Source organism: Triturus cristatus, chromosome 2_2 (assembly GCF_964204655.1).
Source record: "Triturus cristatus chromosome 2_2, aTriCri1.1, whole genome shotgun sequence".
In the NCBI taxonomy this organism is placed as follows: Eukaryota; Metazoa; Chordata; class Amphibia; order Caudata; family Salamandridae; genus Triturus; species Triturus cristatus.
Window position 1 is genome coordinate 81772669 of NC_140582.1, and position 24903 is coordinate 81797571.

A 24903-nucleotide genomic window follows, 5' to 3' on the forward strand; every position below is an offset into this window, starting at 1 on the left:
TAGACTGTCTGAGAGGCAGTGTCTGAAATGGTTAAGGCTGTTTTCAGTCATGCGCTACATAATTTTCCCACAATGTTCTTGCATATGTTTTTCTATCTAAGGCTAGATATTACGTTTTTTATGAGGTATGTATCTAATATTCTTTTTGGTACTTAACAGTCCTGGAGAAATCATGGCTGTTGCTTTTGTATCACAGAAAAAAACAGAGGTTTCAGGGGTTTTATAGTTAGCTGGACATTTCACGCGTACAAAACAATAGAAATTCCTCCGTTATAGTTAGTTCTGCTAACTATAACTCGCGCGCCCGCAATGCACTGCTGATGATGTCACATATTGCATCATTCATGACATGGTCAGTGACATCACTGATGACATCACTGATGACATCTCAAATGACATCACTGATGACATCATCCAGTGAATGTAGTTTAGTTTGGAATTTAAATATGTATTATATATATATACCAGTCTGTATTGAAGATTGAGTGGATATATAACTGTCTGGATGGAGGATTTAGTAGCTGTCTGACTGTAAGTGAGTAATTAAAAGTGTCTCACTTAATACATGGATTAGTAACTAAATTGTGTGAATGTGTGCATCACTGTCTCTGTTGTATAACATGATGCATCAGTTGGTCACTAACTACATGAGTGTGTATATTAGTTATTAATTAGTTGGGTGAGTATTTGTATGGGACACTGAGTTTGTGTGTGGTTGGATGGGGTGTGTGTAACTCTATGCATAGATGTGTGAATGACTAGGTGTATAGGTTTAAGAGTGCATGTGGAAACAGTTGTTTGGGCGACTGACTATTTATTTGTGTGTTGGTGAGCGAATATATGTTTTAGTTGTACATCTTCAACAAAGTAAAAAAATAAAAGGCATTGTATGTGAGAGTTGGTGTATATAAATAAGTATGTGTAAGAGTCAGTGATTGTGAGAGTAACTATATGAATGAGTGTATAATTGTAATGGTGATTTTTTTAACATACTAACCCCTTAGGTGCGGGTTTATTTCCCGTGCTGTGCGGGAGAAATAAACGGTGGGCGGTATTACGACGGCTCCCGGCCGTCGTGAGCACACGCTCACCGTGATGCACGACGGCCGGGAGCCGTCGTGCGCATGCAAGGGGTTAACTATGAGTTACTATGTGTTTGAATAAATGAGGTGTTGTTGGATAATTGTGTAAGTGAGTAAATGTAAGTGTGATTAATTTTGTTCATGAGTGAGTAGGATGACTGCATAACCGACTAAGATGACTGATGATGTGTCAATGTCTATATATGTGTATAAGTGCATTTGATAGTGTTCTATTAATTAGTGACTGCATGTATAAATGATTCTGTTGTTGAATGGGTAGTTGTGTGTGTAGACTTGGGAGTCAGTGAGTGGGTATGTAGTAACTGGTATTGGTATGTCAATGGTTTCAAATATGGTACTCTGTATTTTACAGTGAGTGATGAAAGGTTATACTAGTGTATGATGAGGTGTATCAGATTGTCACGTGGATGATGTCATCAGTGATGTCATCAGTGATGTCACTGACCATGTCATGAATGATGCAATATGTGACATCATCAGCAGTGCATTGCGGGCGCGCGAATTCTAGTTAGCAGAACTAACTATAACGGAGGAATTTCTATGGTTTTGTACGCGTGAAATGGCCAGCTAACTATAACCCCCCTGAAACCTATGGTTTTTTCAGTGAATTTCAAAGCTTTTTTAAATGCTAATTTCTATCTATAACGTCTCTGAAACCTATGTTTTTTTTCAGTGAATTTCAAAGGTTTTTTAAATGCTAATTTTTAAGTGTGATAGTAGTTATACCTATTTTTTTGTACTGATTTTCTAGTTTTTTAACTGTTCATTTATAAATATTTTATTCATTAAATATCATATATTTTTCTGAAAATTGCAAAAAAAACATTAAAAAATTATTTTAATATATTTATATTTTCATAAAAAAAATGTTTTTTCCCAAAAAAATTCGGAGTCTCGCAGTCAAAGCGTACAAATCAGGTTGGGTGCGCGGATTCTAGCCGCTATTTTACAAAAGTTGTGAAGGATCCGCGTACGGTGTGCGACGGCTGCGTGTTTTTCAGTTACATCATATACATTTAATATTACGTGATGTGCGCGATTGGTATGCGACCAGTCCGCGACTCCTGTTCCTGCGCATTCGCGACACATGCGCATTACGGTACGAGATGCTTGCGCAGTGGCGGGTCCCGCATGATGTCATATACGTGCTGGGGCGCGCTGGGTGCGCAACTCTCGCAAAAAAAATTTATGTTCCAAAATTATATGTATGTGTCTTTAATATTCATATTAGGGCAAGAGATTATCTAAGATAGTCATAAAAATAACATATTTGTACTTATAATAAACTTTTTCCGCGAAGTAGGGTGCGTGCATCGTGAGTGCAGAGAACCAGGTCAGCAGAGGTGCTGTTGAGCCAGAGAAGCCAGGTCAGCAGAGCCGTTGTAGAGCCAGAGAACCAGGTCAGCAGAGCTGCTCTAGAGCCTAAGAAGCAGGTCAGCAGAGCTGCTCTAGAACCAGAGACCCAGGTCAGCAAAGCTGCTCTAGAGCCAGAGACCCAGGTCAGCAGACCTGCTCTAGAGGCCGAGAACCAGGTCAGCAGAGCTGCTGTAGAGCCAGAGAAACCAGGTCAGCAGAGCTGCTTTAGAGGGAGAGATCCAGGTCAGCAGAACTGCTTTAGAGCCAGAGAACCAGGTCAGCAGAGCTGTTGTACAGCCAGAGAACCAGATCAGCAGAGCTGCTCTGTAGCCTAAGAACTAGGTCAGCAGAGCTGCTCTAGAGCCAGAGAACCAGGTCAGCAGACCTGCTTTAGAGGGAGAGAACAAGGTCAGCAGAGCTGCTTTAGAGCCAGAGAACCAGGTCAGCAGAGCTGCTCTAGCTGACAGTGACTGACTGACAATGACTGACACTGATTGACTGACACTGATTGACTGACACTGACTGACTCTGACTGACTCTGACACTGATTGACTGACACTGACTGACTACTCTACTACTCACTCTCTACTACTCTCTCTCTACTACTCACTCTACTACTCTACTACTCACTCTCTACTACTCTGCTAGTCTCTACTACTCACTCTCTACTACTCTCTACTACTCACTACTACTCTACTATTACTCTCTACTACTCACTATCTACTACTCTCTACTACTCTCTCTCTACTACTCACTTTCTACTACTCACTTTCTACTACTCACTCTTCTACTCTCTACTACTCACTCTCTACTACTCTCTACTACTCACTCTCTACTACTCTCCACTACTCACTCTCTACTACTCACTCTCTACTACTCACTCTCTACTACTCTCTACGACTCTACTACTCTCTCCACTACTCACTCAACTACTATCTATTACTCTTTACCACTCATTCTCTACTACTCTACTACTCACTCTCCACTACTCTCTCTCTACTCCTCACTCTCTACTACTCACTCTCTCCTACTCTCCACTACTCACTCTCAACTGCTCTCTACTACTCACTCTATTAATCACTCTCTACTACTCTACTACTCTCTACTTCTCACTCTCTACTACACTCTACTACTCGCTATCTACTACACACTCTACTACTTGCATTAAAGGACCCGGAGGTGATAAATATATTGGCAAAAAACCCAGAGTTTATAAAGCTCTACAACAGCTTCTCCAAGAACATGGTTTAGTTGATGTATGGCCTAGGCTAAAACACCCCGAACCAGGATATACGCATTACTCATGCCCCCATCAAAAGTGTACTAGAATAGATTATTTTTTTATAACCAAAGCGCTCCTAAAAGACGCACAAATATCGATTTATCCCCGTATCACTTCGGATCATAACCCAATTATGCTCAAACTTGCAATATCTGGTTTAATGCGACCTAGAAGCACATTCTCCTTTGATTAAAAACTAATGTTAAATGAAGAGTTTGTCGCTCACATTCGTAAATGGGTGATAGATTTTCTGGCTATTAATCGAGGTTCCATTAAATTACGGATGGTTTGGGATGCGATGAAAGCTGGACTTAGGGGAGAGATAATCGGTTTTGGTCTACGCATTCAGAAACAACTTAGACAATATCAGATACAATTATATAAGGAGTTACGCCGTTTAGAATGTAGATTAATCGAAGCAGTACGGGATAAGGCCGACATCGCACAGGCACAAACAGAGGTGGCTTGGGGTAAATCTAAGATTAACCCCTTCGGTGCTCATGACGGAACGGTTCCGTCATGAGCCACGGTTGAGCTGTGCTCATGACGGAACCGTTCCGTCATGACCACGCCCGCGCAAGAAACCGTCAGCACAGCGGCGGAATTTGCGCAGCATGGAAGGGGTTAATGAGGAATGGGCTAAAGATATTGTCCAAAAATACCATCTCTTCAGGAAAGATTGTTATGAGTTTGGGGAAACTACTGGCAGATGCCTAGCGAAGAAGATCAGGTGCAAGGAGGTTAGAAATATTATAGAGACAATCGAGGACTCATCAGGGAACATAATAGAAACACCAGAGGGCATTTTAGAAGTATTTAGAGCATTCTATGAAAAACTGTATTCTGAGGAAGATCATAGTAGAGATGATCAGGAGGAGTTATATAAGGATCCATACAGGATAATTTTGGATGAAGATGATAAGAGGGCATTAGAGGAGCCAATATCAATGCAGGAGTTGGTAGACGCTGTGGGCTCATTGGCTATGGGAAAAGCTGCCAGGCCAGATAGACTCCCATTAGAAATATATAAGTTATTACTATCTGAAATTCAGGCAGATATGCTTGAGGTGTGTCGAGAGGCACAAAAAAGCACTGCTCCACTATCCTGGGATGAAGCAAGTATTATTGTATTTTTAAAGAAAGAAAAACCTCCTACACTCCCAGGATCGTTCAGACCAATATCTTTAATAAACTGCGATTGTAAAATTTACGCAAAAATTTTAGCGACACGTCTATCGCATGTAATTAAGACCCTGGTTTCAGTTCACCAACACGGGTTCATATCAGGCAGAGACACGGTCAATCATATAAGTAGAGTAACAACATTACTGGATATTGCTAATACACGTAATATGCCATGTGGGGTGATATTATTAGACGCAGAAAAAGCGTTTGACCGTGTCTCATGGGAATTTCTATGGACCACACTTAGGCTACATGGTGTTGGTACAGGGTTTATCCAGGCCATTAAGACTATGTACAGATCTTCAAAGGCACGAATATGTACACTAGGGCTAGAATCAAAACCATTCATTATATCAAGGGGCACTCGCCAAGGATGCCCGTGCTCCCCTCTGTTATTTGCGATGTATATCAATCCGTTCTTAAACCTACTAGAGCATAGATTAAACGCTCAGCTGTCAGGCCCAAGGCTGGAGCGGGTTGATATACTCGCGTATGCAGATGATATTGCAATAATTACACCAGACCCGGCATCTACATTGGAACAGACGGATCAATTGGCAGTAATATTTGGGAGGAGTGCGGATTATAAATTGAACTTAACTAAGACACAGGTAATCTGTACTGAACAAACACGATTTAGGGATCAGAGAGTTTTAGCGGAGGCCATGTATTTGGGAATACGCCTGAATGCTTGTTTAGATACGATGGTTAAATGTAATTGGGAACCCCTTCTTAATAAAATTAAAAGAGCTTTGGATAGGATGGAAAACTTACATCTGTCATTACTGGGAAGATGCAATGTTATCAATTTGAATGTTCTTTCAAAGGTTTTATATTTTTTCAGGGCAGTACCACTGGAAATCACAAAACAACAAATACAGAGACTACAATCTATTTGCAATAGTTTTTTATGGGCACAGGGGAAACCCCGACGAGCACTAAAATTTATAACCCTACCACGGGATAAAGGGGGGTGGGCAGTACCCAATTTTCAATTTTATTATTGGGCATGTTTATTACAGTACATTGGAATTTTATTGGTGGGAACTAGTGGTGAAACTCTAGGGGATGTGCCTCATATATATCAGCTATTATTAGGTGCAAGGACAGAGCGAACATTTTTTAAAATTCTAGAGCCAAGTTATTATAAGAAGACCCGCTTTAAAGTCCTCCAGGCAGCTTATAAGGCCTGGCGCCAAATAAAGAGGCAGCTAAATATGGGTAAAATAAACTATTATACACCCACGGATGCAGCGGCACTACTTCCATCTGTCTTCTTAGATGGCATTATGAATAAATGGAGAATTAAGGGTATTATAACTTTGGGCCAGCTGGTAGACAGTAGTGGTGTCAAAACGTATGATACATTGATGACTAACTATGACCTCCCTAAAGCGGATTTTTTTAAATATTTGCAAATCCGAGACTTCTTGTGCAGAAGGAGGGATATCTCACGTTTGGCTGAGAAAAACAATCTTTTAGAAATTGTGATGGTCCGGGGTAAAATTGGGGATATATATCAGACACTTATTGATACACAAAAGGATGATGTTGAGGCACAGAACGATAAATGGAAATTGAGAGTGGTCGCAGAAGGGAGTATTCTGCAAGAATCTATTTATTTAGCTGAAAAACTTTTAATATCCTCAAATCTGAAAACCCAGCAATATAAAACCATGTTTAATCTATATTATACACCTGCTAAATTGGCACGCTGGGGTGGAGTAAATGAGGACAAATGTACTCGATGTGGGGAGGAACAGGCGGATATAGTTCACATGTTTGCTACATGTCCAGAGCTGAGATTATTGATAAATAGGATACAGATATTTTTAACTGAAGTCACAGGAGTACATATTGAGATAACCCCATTAGTTATGATGCTGGGGGTCATAGAGCATAAAACACCTACACATGGAATGTATATATATAGATATTTTATCTATATTGCAGTTACAGTAGCAAGGGTATGTATAGCTTCACTGTGGCGTCAGAAAGAACCCCCTACATTTGAGATGTGGAGAGGCACATTATTTGCAATTTGTAAACTTGAGACTAGTTTATATGCCATTAAAAGCCCACGGAAACGTAAACTCGGTGAGGAGATATGGGGGGCTCTAACGGAATATCTTTCACCAACAACATAAGATCTCAATTAAGCCCTGTCGGGTTGGTAGAGACTCTATGATTTTGCAATGTTTTTGTTTCCTGTCATGGGGTACATGTTGTGTATTTTCTTATGATTTGCCTTATTCTCGTGTATCAACTTACTGACTTAATAAAAAAAAGGAAAAAAAATAAATATATCATATATTTTTCTGAAAATTGCAAAAAAAAACATTAAAAAATTATTTTAATATATTTATATTTTCTTTAAAAAAATGTTTTTTCCCCAAAAAATTCGGAGTTGTGCAGTCAAAGCGTACAAATCAGGTTGGGTGCGCGGATTCTAGCCGCTATTTTACAAAAGTTGTGAAGGATCCGCGTACGGTGTGCGACGGCTGCGTGTTTTTCAGTTACATCATATACATTTAATATTACGTGATGTGCGCGATTGGTATGCGACCAGTCCGCGACTCCTGTTCCTGCGCATTCGCGACACATGCGCATTACGGTACGAGATGCTTGCGCAGTGGCGGGTCCCGCATGATGTCATATACGTGCTGGGTGCGCAACTCTCGCAAAAAAAATTTATGTTCCAAAATGATATGTATGTGTCTTTAATATTCATATTAGGGCAAGAGATTATCTAAGATAGTCATAAAAATAACATATTTGTACTTATAATAAACTTTTTCCGCGAAGTAGGGTGCGTGCATCGTGAGTGCAGAGAACCAGGTCAGCAGAGGTGCTGTTGAGCCAGAGAAGCCAGGTCAGCAGAGGTGCTGTTGAGCCAGAGAAGCCAGGTCAGCAGAGCCGTTGTAGAGCCAGAGAACCAGGTCAGCAGAGCTGCTCTAGAGCCTAAGAAGCAGGTCAGCAGAGCTGCTCTAGAACCAGAGACCCAGGTCAGCAAAGCTGCTCTAGAGCCAGAGACCCAGGTCAGCAGACCTGCTCTAGAGGCCGAGAACCAGGTCAGCAGAGCTGCTGTAGAGCCAGAGAAACCAGGTCAGCAGAGCTGCTTTAGAGGGAGAGATCCAGGTCAGCAGAACTGCTTTAGAGCCAGAGAACCAGGTCAGCAGAGCTGTTGTACAGCCAGAGAACCAGATCAGCAGAGCTGCTCTGTAGCCTAAGAACTAGGTCAGCAGAGCTGCTCTAGAGCCAGAGAACCAGGTCAGCAGAGCTGCTCTAGCTGACACTGACTGACTGACAATGACTGACACTGATACTGACTGACACTGATACTGACTGACTCTGACACTGACTGACTACTCTACTACTCACTCTCTACTACTCTCTCTCTACTACTCACTCTACTACTCTACTACTCACTCTCTACTACTCTACTAGTCTCTACTACTCACTCTCTACTACTCACTCTCTACTACTCACTACTACTCACTACTACTCTACTATTACTCTCTACTACTCACTCTCTACTACTCACTCTCTAATACTCTCTACTACTCACTAATACTCTCTACTACTCTCTACCAACTACTCACTCTCTACTACTCTCTACTACTCACTTTCTACTACTCACTCTTCTACTCTCTACTACTCACTCTCTACTACTCACTCTCTACTACTCTCCACTACTCACTCTCTACTACTCACTCTCTACTACTCACTCTCTACTACTCTACTACTCTCTTCACTACTCACTCAACTACTATCTATTACGCTTTACCACTTATTCTCTACTACTCTACTACTCACTCTCCACTACTCTCTCTCTGCTCCTCACTCTCTACTACTCTCTCTACTACTCACTCTCTACTACTCTCCACTACTCACTCTCAACTGCTCTCTACTACTCACTCTATTAATCACTCTCTACTACTCTCTACTACTCTCTACTTCCAACTCTCTACTACTCTCTCTACTACTCGCTATCTACTACACACTCTACTACTTGCTCTCTACCACTTACTCTCTAATACTCACTCTACTACTCACTCTCTACTACTCTCTACTACTCACTCTACTACTCACTCTACTACTCACACTACTACTCACTCTACTACTCACTCTACTACTCTCTCTCTACTACTCTCTCTCTACTACTCTCTCTCTACTACTCTCTCTCTACTACTCACTCTCTACTACTCTCTACTACTCTCTACTACTCACTCTCTACTACTCTCTACTACTCCCTCTCTACTACTCCCTCTCTACTACTCACTCTCTACTACTCACTCTCTACTACTCCCTCTCTACTACGTCCTCTCTGCTACTCACTCTCTGCTACTCACTCTCTACTACTCTCTACTACTCACTCTCTACAACTCACTCTACTACTCTCTACTACTCATTCTCTGCTACTCTCTCTACTACTCTCTAGTACTCACTCCCTACTCTCTAGTACTCACTCTCTACCTCTCTCTGCATGCACACATATGCACATATATATATGCATATGCATTTATATATATGTGTGTGTGTGTGTATATATATATATATATATATATATATATATATATATATATACACATACATATATAAACATATATATATATATAACCTGCATATCTATATAAATACAAATATAAATGCATGCATACCTATGTGCATACGTATGCATGTTATGTACATGAAAGTTTGAACTTAAACGAGAGCACGACCTATTGCATTTTCAATGCTTGTTTGCTTTGGTTCCATCAAGAAGGCATTCAGATGTGTCACACATTTGCCATAAATTCTGAATGTTAGCACTCTAGTTGCTCATTAGATCACTGTAGTAAAGCTACTGCTCACCAGGGAAGTCTGCTGCTGGTATTGAAAGTGCATGTTTCAGTCTGCATGTCAGAATTTTTTTATGAAATAGAAGAGGATTTGAGAAGTCAATCAAAATGTGCCCTAATTTATCTTTTTTAAGTACTAATCATATATTCTATGGCAAAATGAACCCCCTCATTGTGTTCCTTTTAAATTAAACTACTGACTCTCTACTACTCACTCGCTGCTACTCTCTACTACTCACTCTCTAATACTCACTCTCTACTACTCTCTACTACTCACTCTACTAATCTCTACTACTCACTCTCTACCACTCTCTACTACTCATTCTCCACTACTCACTCTCTACTACTCACTCTCTACTACTCACTCTCTACTACTCGCTCTCTACTACTCTCTACTACTCACTCTACTACTCTCTGCTACTCACTCTCTTCTACTCACTCTACTACTCTCTACTACTCACTCTCTGCTACTCACTATACTACTCTCTACTACTCACTCTTACTCATCCTCTACTCTCTACCTCTCTCTACCTCTCTACCTCTACACCTCTACCTCTCTCTACACGCATACATATATATGCATTTATATATAAGTATGTGTAGATATATCTACATACATATATAAACTTATATATAATCTGCATATCTATATAAATACAAATATAAATGCATGCATACATATACATATATGCATACATATGCATGTTATGTACATGAAAGTTTGAAAAACACTAATAAAAGCAAAGCTAAAAAGCCACCTAATTACAAACAGAATTGCTTTAACTTAAACGAGAGCGAGACCTATTGCATTTTCAATGCTTGTTTACTTTGGTTCCATCAAGAAGGCATTCAGATGTGTCACACATTTGCCATAAATTCTGAATGTTAGCACTCTAATTGCTCATTAGATCACTGTAGTAAAGCTACTGCTCACCCGGGAAGTCTGCTGCTGGTATTCAAAAGTGTATGTTTCAGTCTGCATGTCAGAATTTTTTAATGAAATAGAAGAGGATTTGAGAAGTCACTCAAAATGTGCCCTAATTTTTCTTTTTGCAGCACTAATCATACTTTCTATGGCAAAATGAACCCCCCCCATTTTGTTCCTTTGCAAATTAAATGTTTTAAGTGTTACCACTTTATTCCAATCAAGATGGCTTCAGGTGTGCCATACGTTTGTCATAAATAGGACTGTTAGCGCTCTAGTTGTTCTTTAGAACACTCTGGGAAGCTGCAGTAGAACACAAAGGAATCAACTGACAGTCTCTGCCCTTGTTGGATGTATATGTTTTACTGAGAATGTCAGACTTCATTCTCACATGACTGAGAAAGATAATGTGAATTTACAGAAAATATGCTCTCAGGTTAGCTTATAGATCACCTCCCAAACCTCTGTGGGAAAAGCTTGAGAAAATATTTTTCTCTCAAACATGATTCATGATATCCCAGCAGAAGGCTTTTTCACATGGTAAAATAGCCTTAGAACACACCAGAAATCCTAAAATGATTATGATACCATAAAAAAATGATTTATAATGTAACTAAAGTCTTAAAACCTTCTATTAACTCCAATGCTTTTTAATGAGGTGCTATCATGTATATTGGTCCCAAGATGGCTGCCAACACTTCTTGGATGAAGTGCTGACAGCCAATCAGATCTCACGATGAGATGTGTGGTTAGGCTCCGCCCAGATATATATGTGATTTTGATTTTGATTTTCTCAGGAACTACTGAACAGATTAAGCAAAAGGCACGAGTCTGAACGGAGGACTACCTCTTTGCCAAATTTGGTGTAATTCCGTTCAGCAGTTCGGGCTGTAGCTGCGGCTAAAGGTCCTATGGGAAATTGCATGGGGAAAACACGACCATGTCATGAGTGAAGTAATATGTGACGTCATCAGCAGTGCATTGCGGGCGCGCGAGTTATAGTTTGCTGAACTAACTATAACAGGGGAATTTCAATGGTTTTGTACGAGTGAAAAGTCCAGCTAACTATAACGCCCCTGAAACCTATGGTTTCTTCAGTGAATTTCTAAGGTTTTTTAAATGCTAATTCCTAACTATAACGTATCTGAAACCTATGGTTTTTTCAGTGAATTTCAAAGGTTTTTTAAATGCTAATTTCTAACTATGCCTACAGAGATAGGACATGTGAAGAAAGAAAAAAAAGCGCACAGAAAGAAAAAAAAGAAATGCAGAAACAAGCAACAGAAGTCCTCAAAGACGAAGAAAAGTGCAGGAAGAAGGATGACGTGCAAAAAGAACAAACAGAAGAGCAGAAAGAAGCCTTGTTGCAAAATCATCCTGTACCCTCAACTTTTTCAGACGGATACTGGTGGTAACTGAGTCTGACTAACCAGTCCTAGAGCCAGTGCTATGTTAAAAGGCACTCAGAATACAGTTGAAATACCTACATACACTAGGGAACACTATGCGTTGGGGTCCCCCTGTGATTAGCATGACCTCTTCTGTAAGCCCCTAGTATATAATAGGGCAGGAGATTAAGGCTACCTCTTAAAACGCGCCACAGGGCGTGTTTCCACACATCACCTCAGGCCCCGTCCCCTCCCTTCCCCACTGTGTAAACACGCCCTGTGGCCATTTTAAGTTGGGAGATTAAGTCCCCTTGAATCCTGAGGGTCCCTAGGGGCAAAATAGCCCACTAGGTACGTCCAGTAAGCGCCATTGCAGAGAGGTGTAAAAAGGGGCACGGCCTGCATGTCGGGTTCGCGGCGATTGCCGTTCCCCGACATTTCCGCTAGGACACACACAAAGCGCCGGGATACTCACTTCCGGGCGGAAGTGGAGCCCCGGTCTAGTTCTCCCAGTCACTACAGGTCAATGAAGCACTTCCGGGGGAAACACTTATAACTCGCGTTCCCCGCCGGATCGGTGCTTCGAATTCCTTCTATCGAGGCTTGCAGCGAAGGAAGTTCCGGAGGACCGCTGTTACCCAGGTGGCTGTTGGTTTTCAAACTTGTTTCCTTTCCGCTGTGGTGTCCGCGCTGGAGCGCCATCCCCCGTGGGTTCCTTACACCCCCTGTTCGCATCAGCGCAGGAGAGCGCTACCTTCTTCTGTGGCGTCCGCGCTGGAGCGCCATCCCCCGTGGGTTCCTTACACCCTTGTTTGCATCAGCGCAGGAGAGCGCTACCTTCTTCTGTGGCGTCCGCGCTGGAGCGCCATCCCTTGGTTTCTCTGTTCTTTGGCTTCCACGCTCAAAGCACCTTTTTCTTTGGTCCCTTTGTTTTGGGATATCTGCGCAGAAGCGCTACCTTCTTTGTTACTGGGGAGAGCAATGCAGCCAGCACACTGGGTGCTGATCCTGAGGCGCTGTATCTCACCACAAACCTTTGTTTTCGTCGCCCTTGCTGAAGCAGATCCCTGATTGACCGGAATCCCTGATTGAACCAGAGACCACAGAAACACTGGTGAGTCCTGGCAATTGTGTGTGTTTTAGGGAATAGAGGTAGGGCATTCGTGGGGGTTGTTCCCAATTGGAATCTCCTTTGTTTCCCCAGTGGCCCACGAGATCTCCTGTCCGCTTCAGACCACAACACTACGCCCTCATCTGGCTGCTACCCCGGCGTCCATCTCATCCCTGTTGGGTTTATGTCCTAGGGGGTCAGGTGGGTACTAGGGTGGGTGCTCCTGTCGTCTCTGCGGAATCGCTTCACAAGCAGAGGTAAGTCTTGTGGGGCCCCTGACAGAATTCGAAGCCCACGTTTCTTATTCCACCCAGACGACATGGGCGACCCGGAGGTTACCTTGCAGGACATAGCGGTCATGCTGGCAACCATGCAAGCCGAGAACCGCAGTCTACGCCATGATATGACGACCCTACAGGGCCAAATGGCATCCAGGGTCACCAGTCCCTGGGGAACCACCTCTAGTCCTAGAGTCATGCATGAGGGGTTGTTGCGACCACCGACCTTCACATTTGGGGGGCCCTCCGCTGCTACCGATCAGAGCCCTGCCATCCAAGTCATCGCACCCCATCCGGTACAATTGGCGCCACCTGAACGATTCTACGGCGACAGCACCAAGTATGGGATCTTCATCCATCAATGTCACCTCCACTTCATGGCTAGACACGCGGCTTTTCCCGATGATGCATCGAAGGTCGCTTACATTTTATCGTACATGGGAGGAGACGCCGCTCAGTGGTCTATTTCTTTTGTGGAAAACGATGATCCCATGCTCCACCACTTGCCGACGTTCAAGGAAGCCATGCGGCGTATGTTCGCTCGCCACACCTTTGTGCAGGCCGCAGACAACGAGCTGCTTAATCTCAAGCAAGGCAGCCAAGACCTACTCCATTACATCACCCGTTTCAGCCGGCTTGTCATCGAGGCAAATTGGCCAGAGGACAAAAAGGTGTCTGTATTCTACCGAGGCCTGCGTGATGATCTGAAGGATCTCATCTCCCAGTTGCCCAACCCACCGGAGGAAATAAGCCCTTTCATCGATTTAGTGGTAAAAATGAACTTCCGACTACAGGAAAGGAGGACCGATAAAGGGAGAAACAGTGACAACCGTTTCTTGTCGATTGGTGACAAGGGCGCCGAAAAGGCCAAAGACGAAGCCGCTCCTCCAGGCGACATCCCCGAACCCATGCAGATCGGGGGCATAAGAGGGCCGTTGACCATTCAAGAGCGAGAAAAAAGGAGGAAGCAGAACCAGTGTTTATATTGTGGGAAGAGCGGACACTTCGTCAGGGAATGTCCGGTGAAGCCCTCCAGAACAAGGGGCAGGAGGCCGTTTGCGTTACCCATCACCAAAAGCGAACCGATGGGAAACGAGACAACCCAGTAGACAAGGGGATCCGTCCTCTGGGTTCTTCGTATAACGTTTCAGCGATCCCTGCAGTGATGGACGGCAGTCATCACGTAGGAATGGATGTCACCTTACTTAATCAAGAGGGCAGAACCTGGTCGGTAACCGCCATGCTGGATTCCGGGGCGACAGGCAGTTTTATTGACACCGAGTTTTTACGAACCTTGGGCATAGCCACCGTGCCAAAGGAGCAACCCGAAACGGTCAAGGCTGTGGATGGTACAGACTTGACTTCCGGCCCTATCAGGCATAAAACCGAGAACATGACCATGTCCTTTGCCAACCAGCATGCTGAGGCTATTTGTTTCGACGTCATCGACGCTCCTCAATTTAAGGTGATACTAGGGTTGCCATGGTTAGTGAAGCACAATCCCCGAATCGATTGGATAACCAGAACAGTGCACATGGATTCGGAATACTGCTGTACCACCTGTTATACGACGGACGATCCCATGGGTACTAGCTTCATACAGGCTCGATCCCTACCAGCAGAAGGCATGGGGATGATTTCCCAAACCATCATACCGGAGGAGTATCAAGACCTAGCAGAAGTGTTCGACAAGAAGGGGGCCAACACCCTGCCTCCTCACCGATCGTTCGACTGCCGCATCGATCTGATCCCTGGCTCCACGTTACCATGTAGTCGCATATACTCTCTCACTGAGAAAGAGAACCTCCACCTTCGTTCCTATTTGGATGAGTATTTGGACAACGGTTTTATTCGCCATTCCAGATCTCCGGTTTCTTCTCCTCTTTTCTTCGTATCCAAGAAGGAGGGTGACCTGAGGACTTGCATTGACTTTCGGGCGATGAACGCCATCACCGTAAAAAACCGGTACCCCCTACCGTTGATCTCCAACCTCTTGGACCAAGTAAAAGACGCCTCGGTATATACTAAGCTCGACTTGCGGGGTGCTTACCACCTAGTCAGAGTCCGGAAGGGAGATGAATGGAAGACCGCCTTCCGGACGAAGTTCGGACTCTTCGAATATCAGGTCATGCCTTTCGGACTCTGCAACGCCCCCGCAGCGTTCCAGTACTTCATTGATGAAGTACTGAGGGACTACATCGACGTTTTCTGTATTGTCTATATAGACGATATCCTGATCTATTCTCGTAACATCACCGACCATGTGCATCATGTGCGTTCAGTCCTCCAACAATTAGGGAAACATCGGTTATACGTCAAGCTGGAGAAGAGTGGTTTCCACGTCACATCCGTTGAGTTCTTGGGGCATATCATCACTCCAGCTGGTATCCACATGGATAACAAGAAAGTGGAAGCCATTCTGACGTGGCCTTCTCCGGAATCTGTGAAGGGGGTCCAGCGGTTCATAGGTTTTGCTAACTACTACCGACGGTTCATCACAGGCTTCTCCGCGCTGGTAGCTCCTATCACACGCTTACTACGAAAAGGGGTGCCGTTCGAGTGGGATCTGAGCGCAAATAGCGCCTTTCAGGAATTAAAAAGACGATTCACCATAGCCCCCGTGCTGGCGCACCCTGATACTGAGCAGCCCTTCATCGTAGAAGCAGATGCCTCCAAAGAAGCCATAGGGGGTGTGTTATCCCAACGAAACACCAGCACAGGACAACTGCATCCGGTGGCTTTTTATTCTAAAAAACTGCAACCCGCGGAACGCAATTACACGGTGTCTGACCGTGAACTATTGGCCATAAAAACGGCGTTTGAGGAATGGCGCCACTTCCTGAAGGATGCAAAACATACGGTGACCATCTACACCGACCACCGGAACCTTCAGTTCCTCCGCTCGGCCCGTGCTCTCACTGCCAGACAGTTGAGATGGACGTTATTCTTCAATGAATACAACTTCTTGATCACGTTCCGACCCGGAAAGGACAACACCAAAGCGGACGCCCTTTCTCGGTTAGACGAACAGGACGGGAAGACCGAGACCCCCGAGCCGGGGCCCATTATCGCAGAAGACCACTTCCAGGGGGCTATTACATCCTCAGGCTTCTTATCTCTGGTTAAACGCGAGATGGAACACGCCGATCCGGTGATCCTGGCTCAAGACCACGAAGGGACGACCCGTGTGAACGGCTTGCTGTTTAAAGGAGACCGGTTGTACTTACCTGGAGCACCTAGCCAACAAGGTGCAGTCCGCATGTGCCATGACCACGTTCTCGCGGGCCACCCTGGTTATCAGAAAACCCTCGAGCTCTTACAAAGGCAATTCTGGTGGCCAACCCTGGTGTCCGACACAAGGACCCATGTAAAGAACTGCACCATTTGTCTCTTGGGTAAAAACAGGTCTGAACCGTCTGTTGGGTTACTACGTTCCATACCAGTTCCACCCTTTCCCTGGCACACCATCTCAATGGATTTCGTGGTGGAGCTTCCCATCACCAAGACCGGGCATACCACTGTTCTCACCATAGTCGATCACCTTTCCAAGATGGCGCACTTCGTGCCCTTGGTGAAGTTACCCACGGCTGCGGAGCTGGCCTTGGTTTTCGTGCACGAGGTGGTTCGTCTCCATGGAATTCCATCCGTGGTCATTACGGACCGAGGCTCTCAATTCGTGTCCCGTTTCTGGAAGGAAGTATGCAGGCTCCTTGAGATCGATGCACGTTTATCATCGGCGTACCACCCACAGACCGACGGTCAGGCCGAGAGGACGAACCACACCATGGAGCAATATCTCCGTTGTCTGTTACTGATGGTGGAGAAGGAATGGTCTGAGGTGATCTGGTTGGCGGAATACGCATATAACAACAGCAAGCATTCGGCCATTGGCATGTCTCCCTTCTTTTGTCTCCACGGTCGTCACCCGCGCACCTCTGCCTGGGAGGTGCCCCGGGACAGTCAGTTGCCTACGGTGCGTGCTTATCATGACTCCCTACACCGACTCTGGCAGCAAGCACGATTTGAGTTGGCCAAGGCTAAGGACACCTACAAGGCGCATGCCGACGCTCATAGACAGAAGGAGCCGGAATACCACTTGGGCGACAAGGTGTGGCTCTCCATTCGGCACCTCAACGTGCATGGTCCCAAAAAACTTTTGCCTCGCTTTGTGGGTCCTTTTGTCATAGAGAAGGTGGTTAACCCAGTGGCCATGAGACTCTCGCTCCCTCCGCGGATGCGGATCCACCCAGTCTTCCATGTCTCCCTTCTGCGGGCGGTCTGCCCTGGGGCTTCCATCCCCTCTCCTCCTGCTCCGGTGGTGGTGGAGGGCCATGTGGAGTATGAGGTCAGGGCCATCCTGGGGTCCCGCCGGGTCCGGGGTAAGCTGTTCTACCTGGTGGACTGGAAGGGGTACGGTCCTGACGAGCGTTCTTGGGAGCCTTTGTCCCATGTACGCCATGCCCCCGCGCTAGTCCGTGCCTTTCACCTGCAGCACCCCCTGAGCCCTCGCCCTGCTTACCCTATCTGAGGTTCGGGGTTGCGGGAGGGGGGGGGCCTGTTTTGGGAGGGGGTTCTGTCGGGTTCGCGGCGATTGCCGTTCCCCGACATTTCCGCTAGGACACACACAAAGCGCCGGGATACTCACTTCCGGGCGGAAGTGGAGCCCCGGTCTAGTTCTCCCAGTCACTACAGGTCAATGAAGCACTTCCGGGGGAAACACTTATAACTCGCGTTCCCCGCCGGATCGGTGCTTCGAATTCCTTCTATCGAGGCTTGCAGCGAAGGAAGTTCCGGAGGACCGCTGTTACCCAGGTGGCTGTTGGTTTTCAAACTTGTTTCCTTTCCGCTGTGGTGTCCGCGCTGGAGCGCCATCCCCCGTGGGTTCCTTACACCCCCTGTTCGCATCAGCGCAGGAGAGCGCTACCTTCTTCTGTGGCGTCCGCGCTGGAGCGCCATCCCCCGTGGGTTCCTTACACCCTTGTTTGCATCAGCGCAGGAGAGCGCTACCTTCTTCTGTGGCGTCCGCGCTGGAGCGCCATCCCTTGGTTTCTCTGTTCTTTGGCTTCCACGCTCAAAGCACCTTTTTCTTTGGTCCCTTTGTTTTGGGATATCTGCGCAGAAGCGCTACCTTCTTTGTTACTGGGGAGAGCAATACAGCCAGCACACTGGGTGCTGATCCTGAGGCGCTGTATCTCACCACAAACCTTTGTTTTCGTCGCCCTTGCTGAAGCAGATCCCTGATCGACCGGAATCCCTGATTGAACCAGAGACCACAGAAACACTGGTGAGTCCTGGCAATTGTGTGTGTTTTAGGGAATAGAGGTAGGGCATTCGTGGGGGTTGTTCCCAATTGGAATCTCCTTTGTTTCCCCAGTGGCCCACGAGATCTCCTGTCCGCTTCAGACCACAACACTACGCCCTCATCTGGCTGCTACCCCGGCGTCCATCTCATCCCTGTTGGGTTTATGTCCTAGGGGGTCAGGTGGGTACTAGGGTGGGTGCTCCTGTCGTCTCTGCGGAATCGCTTCACAAGCAGAGGTAAGTCTTGTGGGGCCCCTGACACTGCACCACCTCTCTGCAACGCAGAGCAGTGGCGCTTACTGGAAGCACCTGGTGGACTAGTTGGCCCCCAGGGTCCCTCAGGATTGAAAGGGAATTATTTCCCCAACTTAAAACGCGCCACAGGGCGTGTTTGCACACGTCACCTCAGGCCCCGTCCCCTCCCTTCACCACAGTGTAAACACGCCCTGTGGCCGTTCTAAGTTGAGAGATTAAGTCCCCTTGAATCCTAAGGGTCCCTAGGGTCAAACTAGCCCACTAGGTACCTCCAGTAAGCGCCACAGTGCTGCGTTGCATAGAGGTGTAAAAAGGGGCGTGGCCTAAGAACACCTGTCTGCAACGCAGCTCCCTGGCGCATACTGGAGATACCTGTTGGGCTAGTTGGCCCTCAGGGACCCTCAGTATTGAAGGGGAATTAATTCCCCAACTTACAACTGGCCAGGGGGCGCGTTTGCAGGGTGCTGCAAGGAGGGGGCGTGGCCTCCGGCGCGATGCCGGTCTTTTATTTATTTTATTTTTTTAAGAAGGAGGGCTGTGTGGCCCCCCCTTCTTTTTCTAATTTATTGGCACTGGGTCATGGCCTTTTTTTTAAAATATTCTTTAGGAGGGGGGCTGCGTTGCCCCACTCCTCAGGCCACTTATGGCCCCGGGGACCCCATCCCCCGGGCCGTCCTTTGTTTTTTATTATTTAAAAAATATATATATATTTATAGAAACACCTAGGACATGCTGGACAAACCGTATGTACCTATCACCATGACAATTTGTGTGATATTCATTAAAAGGCGACTATGCATACAATGAATCAACGTGGAATGTATTTACACCGCTAGTGAAGCTCTGACGCCCTACCGTGCCTAATCCCGGCGCCCCCGCCGGTGGGTACTCTCCAAGTAGACACCCATGTCGTTTATTTATACAAACATGGGTAGCTATGGACGGGCACATTTAATACACACGCACACCAAGCCATTCAAAGGGGATTCGACAAAAATTGGACAAAACTATGCAACAAACCTCCATCACGGTTAATAAAACACACATCCACCGCCGGATGTGTAATACTTTTTATTTTACTCTCTGGAAAGGAGACGAACCTCACTTGAGTCACAGCGTGCTCCTGGCTGAGCCCAATACTGTGTTACACCCACCAGTGCCCGCCGAGTGCCACACACCTCTGTGTTGTATTCCACCAGCTAGTGCGTATGCTATGACACTCTCTAGCCCATGTGCACTGTAACACCACCCCGTGAATATGTCATGCCACACTTGCCTTCGCACGGGTTATATTGCCCCATCTAGCGTGTCTTCCTCGATGCTTATGTTATAACACACAGCGCTATGCCATACATATTACAATCTGGGATCCATATCTTTGTCACAGTGCATATGCAACGTTACACTCCCCAGCACATATTTTATATTACAACTTTAGAGACTAGTTAGGTTACATAACACTGCCCTGTGCATATTACACTCCAAGGCGCATATCGCATAGCACTCGCTAGTGCCTGTGCTATCTCGCGCTCTCCAATGAATCTGTCATTGCGCACAATGTATTGCATATTATATTTCACGCCCCGGTTCATCTTATATCCCACTTTTTGGTGCATAGTTTATACCATATACTATATCTAGTTTTCATTTTCAATCGTGCTCTCAGGACCATGTTCTATATAAAACTGCGTCCACCTACCCTTTGCATTACATTTTGCGATGGGTGGAGGGTCAGGGGGTGATTCTGCCAAGTGAGCCCGGAGTCACAGTCACAAACGTCCTCTTCTTCCTGAATAAAAGTGAGATTATGATGCATACTTGTTCATATTTTAAGTAGTTCGCACAGACACACATTTTAAAAACAATAAAGTTCCTAATACCCACCTTCTCTGAACAGTTAGCTTGCTGCCCCATCCACCTCCTCCCTATCCTCTGTTGTCTGAATCCATGGACTAGCCTCCTCCCTCCTGCCATGCATGGTCTGATGTGCTGCCACTGCCCTCCATTTAGCATGATGTACCAGTCCACTCCTCCTGCCCTCCATTGCCCAATTCTATGGCCCATCATTGACCTGCTGCTTAGCCTCTGTGCTTAGCTTGCTGCCCCTATTCTCCTTCCCCCTGCCCTCCGATGTCTTTGTGCATGCCCCTGCTCCATCCTTTTTGCCCACCATCTTCCATCGACCTGCCACTCCTATCTACTCTGAGTGTTCTGTTGAGCTGCCACTCCCCTCCCACCTGCCTAGCATTGTCAGATGACTGTAACCTGTCCCTGCCTGTCCACATGCCTTGCCCCTATCCCCTTCCTCCTGTCCTCCATGGTCCATTTTACTGCCACACCCTTCTGCCCTCCCTGGTCTGTTGTGCTGCAACTGCTCCTCCTGCCTGCCCCGCGCGGTCTGTTGTGAGTCCCCTTCCCCTGAACTCTCTTGTCTGTGCCCCGGTCCTGACCCTCCCTTCTATCCTCCATGGTCCTTTGTGCATGCACCTGCACCCTCCTTCTTGCCCATCATAACCATTGTGCTGCCACTAACACTCCCGCTTGCCATGCATGGTCTTCTGTGCTGCCATGGCCCCTACCACCTTTCCTGTGTGGTCAGCTAGCTGCCCCTGACCCCCTCACAGCCTTCCCTCCATGGTCTGTGTGTATGCCATCATAGTCTCACTGTTGCTCTCCATGGTGTGTCTTGTTTCTAGTGCCCATCCTGCCTGACCTCCATGGTCATCTTGCTGCTCCTGCCCTGCCCCCTTGCCCCCAGCCCTCTGTTTCCATGTGCAGACCCCTATTCCCTCCCTCCTGGCTTGTCTGTTCCATTGTAATGCCCCTGATCCGTCCCTCCTGCTCTTTATGGTCTGGTGTGCTGCAGCTTTCTCTCCTGTCTGTCCATTATGGTCAGCTAGCTACCATTGCCTTTTTCCCCTCTGTTCTCTGTTGTCCATGTGCATGGTCCTGTCCCCTCCCTATTGCTTTCTATGGATTGTTGTGCTGCACTCCCGTCCCGCATGCCCTGTGTGGTGTATTGTGCTGCTGCAAACCCTGATGCCTGCCCTGTAGGGTCAGTTTGGTGCACCTCTCCATGTCCCTCCTGTCCTCTGTTATCCGAGTCCATGTCCCTACCGCAATTCCTCCTGCCTACCATGATCCAATGTACCATACTTGCGAACATTTTGAACTTGGTATGAGGGAGACTTTGAAAAAAAAAACTGGGATATTGATTTTCCTCTTTGAGTTACATTGAAAAAGAGGAGATTGTAGACAGGAGACAGATCAAATAAAGCCCATTTGAGCTTAAAAACATTGAACGTTTCTTGGCTGAAACGGGTCTGTTGGCATGTATCGTTGTACTTCCACTGCCTCTTCCTTCTGCCCACAATGGTCTATTATATTGCCACAGCCTCTCTTGCCAATCCTGTATTGTTGGTTTGTTGCCCCTGCCCCCCTTTCCACTGCCCTCCATAGTCTGTTGTGCTGCCACTGCCCTTCCTGCCTTCCCAGTGTGGTCAAATTGTTGCCTCTGCACTCTCCTACCTGCCTTCAATTTTCAGAGTCCGTGGCCCTGGCCTCTGCCTCTCAACAGTATCCCAATGAACAACTAGATTGCTAACATTCTATATGTATTACAATTGTGTGGAACTCCTGACGTCATCTTGATGTAATCAAAACTGTAATACCTAGAGCATTTCCTTTTTAACTTACATATATGAGAGGGTCTTATTTGCATCAACATTATGGTTAGTGCTCTAAAAAACTAAAATGAGGACATATTTTCTGAGTTTTCAAATAGCGACAAAGAACTTTTCAATTATTTGCAATCTTTATGTTTTTTTTATCCAGTTGACCACTTGATTAAATGTTGCACTTAGGGGAGAGGATGTGGTGTTACTTCCAGAGCTGCAGAGTTTGCAACTGGGGAACCAGGTTGGAGTTTCTGCTTCAGCTCAACATTCTGTGATTCTGGTCAAATCACTTAATCTCCCCATGTCTACAACCAAAATGAATTTGATCTTGTGTGATGTAACCAATGCTCATGTAAAGCACTCCAATACCTGACAAGTCTGCACTATATAAAACTGCAAATACACAAAAAATGAGTGTTTTGCACACTTCTGTCATTGGGCTACATGTGGGCTACATGTGGGTGATATTTGTGCTGCATTTGGGCTCTTTTGTCTCTGGTGGTTATCTTGGGAGATTTATTTGTCATGAAGGTTCCTAATTTCCTCATTTACTGCAGTCTCCGCAGTAGGAAATGCTTTCAGTTTTTTACTTTGATTCCATCAAGAAGGTATTCAGATATGTCACACATTTGCCATAAATTCTGAATGTTAGCACTCTAGTTGCTCATTAGATCACTGTAGTAAAGCTACTGCTCACCACGGAAGTCTGCTTCTGGTATTAAAAGTGCATGTTTCAGTCTGCATGTCAGAATTTTTTAATGAAATAGAAGAGGATTTGAGAAGTCACTCAAAATGTGCCCTAATTTTCCTTTCTTCAGCACCAATCATAATTTATATGGCAAAATAAACCCCCTAATTGTGTTCCTTTTTAAATTAAAGGTTTTACGTGTTACCAGTTTATTGCAATCAAGATGGCTTCAGGTGTGCCATACTTTTGTCATAAGTAAGACAGTAAGCGCTCTAGTTGTTCTTAAGAACACTCTGAGACATTCTGTCATTGGGCTATACTTGGGCTACATCTGGGTGATATTTGTGCTACATTTGGGCTCTTTTGTCTCTGGTGGCCATCTTGGGGGACGTATTTGTTATGAAGTTTACTAATTTCCTCATTTACTGCAGTCTCCTCAGTAGGAAATACTTTCAGTTTTTTACTTTGGTTCCATCAAGAAGGCATTCAGATGTGTCACACATTTGCCATAAATTCTGAATGTTAGCACTCTAATTGCTCATTAGATCACTGTAGTAAAGCTACTGCTCACCAGGGAAGTCTGCTGCTGGTATTTAAAGTGCATGTTTCAGTCTGCATGTCAGATTTTTTTTATGAAATAGAAGCGGTTTTGAGAAGTCAAAATGTGCCCGAATTTTTCTTTCTGCAGCACTAATCATACTTTCTATGGCAATATGAACCCCCTCATTTTGTTCCTTTTTAAATTAAATGTTTTAAGAGTTACCACTTTATTCCAATCAAGATGGCTTCAGGTGTGCAATACGTTTGTCATAAGTAGGACTGTTAGCGCTCTAGTTGTTCTTTAGGACACTGTGGGAAGCTGCAGTAGAACACAAAGGAATCAACTGACAGTCTCTGCCCTTGTTGGAAGTACATGTTTTACTGAGAATGTCGGACTTCATTCTCACATGCCTGCGAAAGATAATGTGAATTTACAGAAAATATGCTCACAGTTTAGCTTATAGATCACCTTCCAAACATCTGTGGGAAAAGCAAGAGAAAATAGTTTTCTCTCAAACATGATTCATGATATCACAGCAGAAGGCTTTTTCACATGGTAAAATCACTTTAGAACACACCACAATTCCTAAAATGAGTATGGTACCATTAACAAATGATTTATAATGTAACTAAAGTCTTAAAACCTTCTATTAACTACAATGTTTTTTAATGAGGTGCTATCATGTGTATTGGTCCCAAGATGGCTGCCAACACTTCTTGGATGAAGTACTGACAGCCAATCAGATCTCACGATGAGATGTGTGGTTAGGCTTCGCCCAGATATATATGTGATTTTGATTTTCTCAGGAACTACTGAACGGATTGACACCATTTGATCAAAAGGCACGACTCTGAACCAAGGTCTACCTTTCTGCCAAATTTGGTGTAATTCCGTTCAGCAGCTCGGGCTGTAGCTGCGGCTTAAGGTCCTATGGGAAATTGCATGGGGAAAACACGTTTTGGGACCCCCCTT

The 24903-nt window shown here is 45.4% G+C and overlaps 1 protein-coding gene across 2 annotated transcripts in view; it reads left to right on the forward strand.

Moving 5' to 3' along the window:
* Positions 1-24903, forward strand: part of ARL9 (ARF like GTPase 9) — a 327970-nt gene that overhangs the window by 186058 nt on the left and 117009 nt on the right. The window lies entirely within an intron of this gene.